Genomic DNA, 7,881 nt, shown 5'->3' on the forward strand with positions numbered 1-7,881 from the left:
AAACATAAGGTTAGAAAAGTGTAATGGACTTGGCACTCAAGACACAGGAGGCAAGGAATATAGAAACTTTCTGTTTGATAAACCCAAGGACCCCAGTTTCTGAGATAAGAACTCATTCTTCGACAAAAATTACTGGGAAAACTGGATAACAGTGTGGCAGAAACTAGACATAGACCCACTCCCGACACCATACATAAGAATAAAATTCAAATAGGTACATGATCTAGGTATAAAGATTGATATCATGGACAAACTGGAGGAGCAAGTAATAGTGTATCAAATTTATATAGAAGGGAAGAATTTTTTTACTAAAGAAGATATAGAAAGCGTTATGAAATGCAAGATGGATAATATTGATTACATTAAACTGCAAAGATTTTGCACAGCCAAACCCAATGCAACTAAAATTCAGAGGGATGTAGTAAATTGGGAAAGAATTTTTATAGCTAATCTTGGGGATAAAAGCTTCATTTCTAGAATATATGGAGAAGTGAGTCAAATGTATAAATATACAAGTCATTCCCCAATTGATAAATGGTCAAAGGATATGAACAGGCAATTTTCAGAGGAAGATATTAAAGATATCTGAAATGATATGAAAAAATGTTCTAAATCACTTTTGATTAGAGAGAGATGCAAATCAAAACAACTCTGAGGTACCACATCACACTTATAAGACTGGCAAACGTGACAGAACAAGAAAATTATAAATGTTGGAGAAGATGCGGGAGAGTTGGAACACTGATTCATTGTTGGTGGAGCTATGAGCTCAGCCAACAATTCTGGAGAGCAGTTTGAAACTATGCCCCAAAAGCTACAAAAATGTGCATACCCTTTGACCCAGCAATATCGCTACTAGGACTGTATCCCCAAGAGATCATGAAAATGGGAAAGGGTCTCACATGTACAAAAATATTTATAACAGCACTCTTTGTAGTTGACAAAAATTGGAAGTCAAGGGGATGCCCTTCAATTGGGGAATGGCTGAATAAATTATGGTATATGAATGTAATGGAGTACTATTACGCCATAAGAAATGATGAACAAGAAGACCTCAGGGAGGCCTGGAAGAACTTTTATGATCTGACGCTGAGCGAAAAGAGAAGAACCAGGAGAACTTTGTGCACAGCAATGACCACAGTGTGCGAGAGTTTTTTCTGGTAGATTTGGAACTTCGTAATAACACAAGAACTTAAAAAAAAAATTCCCAATGGTTTTCTAAGGCAAAATGCCTTCCACACTCAGAAAAAGAACTATGGAATTCATTTGCAGAATGTACCAGATCATGCATGCATGCGTGTGTGTGTGTGTATTATGTTTTGATTTCTTATATGATTTCTTCCTTTTATTTTAGTTCGTCTGCATAGCATGACTATAGTGAAAACGTATTCAATAGGAAAGTATATGCAGATCTTATATAGAATTGTATGCCCTCTTGGGGAGGAAGGGAAGAGGAGGGGGGTAGGTGAGGGGGGATTGAAATCTAAGTTTTATGATAGTGATTGTAGAACATTTAAAAAATAAATAAAATAATAAAAAAAGAAAAGGAAAGATATGCCAATAACTTTAAAAGTCACATGATATAATGGCGTTTTGTGAGAAATGGTTAATGTTTTTTTAAAAACCTTCATCTTTTTTCTATTATCATCTTAACAACTTTAAGAACTGCAAATGTTCAAATACACGTAAGGACAGAGAGGACTGTGAATAAAGTCATCAAATTCTATTACTTACTATTTAAAAACATGCACATTAACTTTTATAATGCAGTAATAAAATAGTTCTGCCATATTCCACACTTTTTCCTTGTTTTATTTTTGGTGCTATTATTATTATTTTTATGTTATTATGGTCAGTATTCATACTGTTATTTTAGTTCTACTTTCTTTACTCCAAATCTGTCTTTTTATTTCTTATATGTGTCATATGTTGTTGAGTAAAAGTCCATTTCATTCAAATGCCACAAGGAAAAAAAGAAATATCTACTTGGAAACACAACTGCACTGGAAAGTAGATCCAGGAGAGAAAATTTAAGAATTATTGGCCTATCAGAAAGCCACTATGAAGAAAAAGAGTCTGGACAATATCTTCCAAGAAATCATCAAGGAAAATGGCCCAGAAGTGCTAGATCCAGAGGGCACAATCCTCATAGAAAGAATGCACCGTTCACAACCCCAAAGGCATTACAAACTCAAAACCCCAAGAAATATTGTTGCCAAATTCCAGAACTATCAAGTGAAGGAGAAAATACTACAGGGAGCCAGAAAGAAACCATGCAAATATCGAGGAACTACAGTTAGGATCACACTGGACCTTGCAGCTTCTACATTAAAAGGTGAAAGGCATTGGGATATGATATTCTGTAAGGCAAAGGAGCTGGGAGTACAACCAAGGATCAATTACCCAGCAAAGTTCAGCACATTTCAGGCAAGGAGATGGACATTCAACGAAATAAGGGATTTCCAGACTTTTCTGACATAAAGACTAGAACTCAATAGAAATTTCTATCTTCTAATGCAGGTCTAAAGAGAGGCATTAAAAGGTAAACAGAAGAAAACAAAAACTTGTTACTCAATTCAGACAAGCTGTTTATCTCACGTAAGGGAAGGTGATACTTGTTATTCTTGAGGATTGTACATCCAGAAAAAGAAATATGGAATTCAATTATAGAATGTATACCAGATCATTTTCTTTTGTATTACCTTTGGGTTTGTTATATGATTTCTCCCATTCACTTTAATTCTTCTTCACATCATGACTATTATGAAAATGTATTTAATAGGAATATATGTGTAGAACCTATATAAAAGTATATGCCTTCTCGGGGAGGGAGGAGGAGGTGGGGGGATGGAGAGGGAAAAATCTAAGTTATATTGTAGTGATTGTAGAACTCCGAAAATAAATATAGTCAATAAAAAAGAAGAGAGAGACACATATGGCTTGTTCAATCTCACTTGATAAGACCTAGTTGTTTCAGTTACCTCTTTCTTATGTTGTACATTTTAAGTTTTTATAGGGTGATCACATTTTGTTAAAAATTCTGATATCTCAATATGATTAAACCCTACAAATTCTTATCAACCATCATTTAGCTATTGCTCTGCTTAGCTGCCAATCTCTTGTCTATTTCTTCAGCAACTGGAAGACAGATGCCCTTTCCTAGGGTAAAAGAGATGCAAGGCTTATTACCTTTACCAATACCAAAAATTTTGGGGAGCCTCGTGGCAAAACTATTGCCATTGGCATCTTTTGTATGGATAGCATCAAAAGAGTCAGGATATTTGTCCTTGTTTGTGATCAAACCAATTCCACCCAAATTAACTCCGTTAGTCACCATACGTAGGTTACCAGTATCATACTTGATAAAATCAGTCATCTTGCCAGCTTCTACGTGCACTGCATCATTCAATTTGATGAGAGAATCTGGGTAACGGATAATATGGACATCATGGGTCACCAGATGGGAGATATCTTCTATACCCACCAATATTTTTCTCACTTTGCACAATTTATATTTAACCTCCTCAGGTGTAATGCGATGAAGAGCAAAGCATCCCTTTGTATCATAATCCAGATGGAAATGTTCAACTGTCTTCTCGATGCTAACGACATTCATAAAGTCAGCAGGGTATGCAATATCTGTGTGGACCTTGCCGTCAATCTTGATGAATGATGCACGTGGAACTTCTTTACTTCATCTCTAGTCAGGGCATACTTGAGTCTGTTTCTCAGGAAGATGATGAGCGGGAGACATCCACTCAGCTTGTGGTGACCTATGGCTGGTCTTGGAGCAAAAACTCTTGTTAACTTATCCAGCATCTAATGTTTTGGAGCTGCTACACGCTTCAGATGCTTCTGGAGACCATAAACCATGGTTGCACTTTAGCTGAGATAAAATGGGTTATTTATTCGGCTGTAGGGTCAGGAGGCTTGGTCTACTTATAACCTGTATGCATTTGGCCAAGTCACCTTACCCTTTTGTTGCTCACCGTCTTTACCAGCAGCGTGACTAGCTGGTCCCAATGTCATGTGGTAAGAACTCTTCATCCCATTAACGACTCTACAATCCAATGACACTGGTCTTCTTGTTATTCTTTATGCACTCAATATTCTAATACTGGGCATTTTCATTGACTTTCCCCAGTGCCTGAAATGTTTTCCCTCATCTCCCCTTCTTGGTTTCCTTGGCTTTCTTCGGTGCCAGACTCCATCTTCTAAATGAAGCTTTTCCCAACTTCTCATGATTTTAGTAATTATTTCCAATTTATCCTATAAGTAGCCTCATTACATAATTATTTGCACACTGTGTCTTCCCATTCGACTGGTAACTTTCTGGAGAAAAGGGATTTTTTTTTTCTTTTTGTATTCTAAATCACAGTATTTCCCTTACAATAAGAACCTCAATAAATCTATACTGACTGACTAACTGACATAATAAAACTTTTTGCAACTTTACTTTTCTTGCTGATTGCACTTCATGCTTCTCCATACTTTCTACAGTTCAGTTAAACTGACTTTTTACTCTTCCTCACACCTAACATTAAGTCTACCCTCCCCTTTGCACAGGCAAATTTCCTACTCTTCTCCACACCTGTCTCTTAGAATATTCAGTTTATTTCACAGCTTACCTCCAGGCTCATCTCCACAAAAACCTTTCATAATTCTCCTACAGGCTAGTGCCATCCCTGAATTTACCTTCAATTTGTTTTGCATTATTTTATGTGTTCTTCCACATACTTTGTTTCCTCTAGCTTTTCATTTTTTTTGTTTCTGTAATCCCATAACCTGGAAGAGTGTGTCTGATACACGTTTGTTGTTCAGTTGTTTTGTTGTGTCTAACTCTTTGTGACTCTGTAGACCATACTGTCCGTGGGGTTTTCTGGACAAAGATAATGAAGTGGTCATTTCCTTGTCCAGTGTTTCTGGGACATATAGGGCACTTAATAAATTGATAGTTATTGCTGAAGTCTAATTTCTATTTCTAAAAGATAAGTGCTCTATGGGAAGAGGAAGAAAGGGCAGTTATACTTGGAAAAGGGAGCAGCTGAAACACTTGAAGGTAAAGCATTTCTACCCATCCATTGAAAAAAAATTATTTAAATTTATTCAGTAACCCTTTAAATATATTTGTTACTTTTTAAAAATTATTCTCCTTTCTATTCTAAAACCTTCTATAACATGAAGGGGACCCAAGAGTATAGAGAAAGAACTAAAATCAAGGTCGATCTCTGTTTTAAATTCAAGAGAGCTTTATTTATAATGCTTATTCACTCATACAGATTCTTCTGGATTAGACAAAATAGCATATTCTTGCTATGGGGTCTGAAAACCAAAGTGCTTTTTTTTTTTTTGAGGGACAAAGGCAAGGAAATGGGGGTTAATTGACTTGCCCAAGATCACACATCTAATAAGAGTATCAAGTGTATGAGGTCAAATTTGAACTCAAGTCCTATTGACTACTCACTGTGCCACCTACCTTCCTTTAAAGTGCTTAATCTTTCCCTTCTATTATTGTCTTTTTCAGATTTTTTAAGGCTTATTTAAAGCTTTGGACCTTGTTTTGAGATTGAATGACAAGAAACCGTAGTCTTTTTTTCTTAAAGTGATTTTGTATGAGTTGGTATTTAAGTACTTTCATCAGTTTGACAAACTCTGAGGGCAATGTTATCTACCGGTTATATTATTTACGTGCTGCATCCTTATGGGATCTTTCCACTTCTTTATCAATGAACTGTCCCTTTTCATTAACAGTGATCTTCATACCCCCATATCAAACTCTTTCTTTTACTCCTATGACTTTTTCATTATTTCATTAATTTCACCTGTCAATGTGAGAGATAATACTTTTCCAAAGCCTAACACTTTGCTCCATTTGGTGAATTTCCATAACTGAGGGCATTGTATCTTTGCTTTGGAACTTGATAAAATATCCTTTTTAAACACTAATATGTTTGACTGATACAGAATGTAACTACATGGTCTCTTCCTAATAAGAACAATATAAGTGTAACTGATGCTATACAGCATTTAAAATGTAAAAGAGATGGAGGAGCAGGGAGAGGTTGGTATTGTGGGATGGTTAATTTTAACTGAGAGGCAAACCTGAAATAACTTTACTCATAAGAAAGAACTTTGTGCTGGAACAATTCTTTCAAGTCACCATGGGACAGAAATAGAACATGCACTATGAGACATACATGTTAATTATGCTATATTGTATTTACTGTTGGTTTTGGGAAAGAGTGGAAGTTTTTGTACCAAAATATACTATCCCAATTGGAAATAGTGTAATTTGTGACCCCAATTCAGAACTGAGGGTTCTGTGATTCTTAATTACCTCTCTGCCAATCCAGAGGGATCTTGTTCTCGGATGATTTGTAAGAAAAATAATTCTTGATGTTCCTGTTAAATGTGAGTTTTATGCTGCATGTCTTGAACGTTGAGGTCTTTGTTCTCAAGGAATTTGATTAATAAAATTCATTGTTGAGAAGAAATTTGGCTTTGAGGGGTCAGCAAAAAAATTTAAATGTTTAACTGCTAGTAACTCTTCTTTGAAACATTCATGTATTCAAAACTAAAGAAGGAAATTACTTCAAAACTTTGTAATACTGTTCAGAGGCCATGAACACCGAAGCAAAAAACCAAGCTATGTGACAACTTTGGTCCTCTCCTCAGTCACAGGAGAAACACATTGTCACTGTTCAAATTCATGTTCCAAGGCTTCTTTGGGGATTGCTCTGTAGTTGTGGTATTTATTGTTACACTTATGGTGTGATAGTTCATGTTTTCTTTCCTTTCACTTAAAAATTTTGAAATCACAAAAACTAATCTCAGTATTCTGCATTGGGAGGGAGCAGATTGGTCTAAAAGTATACCGGAAAGGTTACGTTAGATTTTTTAACTTGGGTATATGGAGAAGATAGTGTTTAACGCTGGTAGTTACATGGCTATTTGAAGGGTCATTTTTCTCAGGTGTGCCTAGATGCACCTTCATGAAGAAGAATGGTCACGACCATTATTCAGTAAGAAAAGAACTGGGTAAAACGAGACTAAGTATACTCCAAACAATTTTCTTGGACAGGCTCTCCAGGTTTCCAATTTTCTTTCCGAGAGATGCTGGCACTGTACACATTGAAAATAGAGGTAGTCTTTATCACAGCTCCTGTGAAAACAGAGAACTTGGTATCAGTGAGAGAGCTCTCACTAAAAAAATTTGCAATGCCAGTGAGGACACTATTCTAAAATGAAATGGGAGGAGAAAGTGATCTTTAACGGAAAACGTAATATTTAAGAAGGTATGGCCTAAACAAATTGTCTCTATGTATTTAATTAGGTTTAAATTAAAGCTATGACATACACATGCAAACACTGAAAGGTCAACTGATTGTGGACCCAGGAAGACCTAATTCAAATTGTTGTTCTTCAGTTATTTCAATTGTGGTCAACATCCTGGGTTCCCCTTAGGGTATTCTTCTTCTTTTTAAAAATAATTAATTAAATTTTAGTTTTTGACATTCACTTCCATGAGACATTGTTGCAAATTTTTACCCATTCCTCCCCTACTTTCTCTCCAAGGCAGTATGCAAACTTATATAGACTCTATATACATACATATACATATATATGCATATATGTGTATCTATATGTATATGTATATATACATATTAAACACATTTTAACATTAGTCATATTATGAAGAATAAGAATGGGAGAAATCAAGAGGAAGAATAATTTTAAAAAATGGAGACAGCAAATAGTGTGCTTCGATCTGAATTTAGACTCTATAGTTCTTTCTGTGGATGTGGATAGAATTTTCTACCATGAATCTTGTGTTATTGTCTTAGATTAGTCTATCCAGTTATTCATCAGAAAATTTTACTG

General features: G+C 35.5%; 1 pseudogene; it reads right to left on the minus strand.

Moving 5' to 3' along the window:
- Nucleotides 1–3,088: 3,088 nt before the first annotated feature.
- LOC140505909 (small ribosomal subunit protein eS4-like) lies at nucleotides 3,089–3,873 on the minus strand (annotated as a pseudogene).
- Nucleotides 3,874–7,881: the final 4,008 nt, after the last annotated feature.

This window comes from Notamacropus eugenii, chromosome 1 (genome assembly GCF_028372415.1).
Source record: "Notamacropus eugenii isolate mMacEug1 chromosome 1, mMacEug1.pri_v2, whole genome shotgun sequence".
Classification (NCBI taxonomy): domain Eukaryota; kingdom Metazoa; phylum Chordata; class Mammalia; order Diprotodontia; family Macropodidae; genus Notamacropus; species Notamacropus eugenii.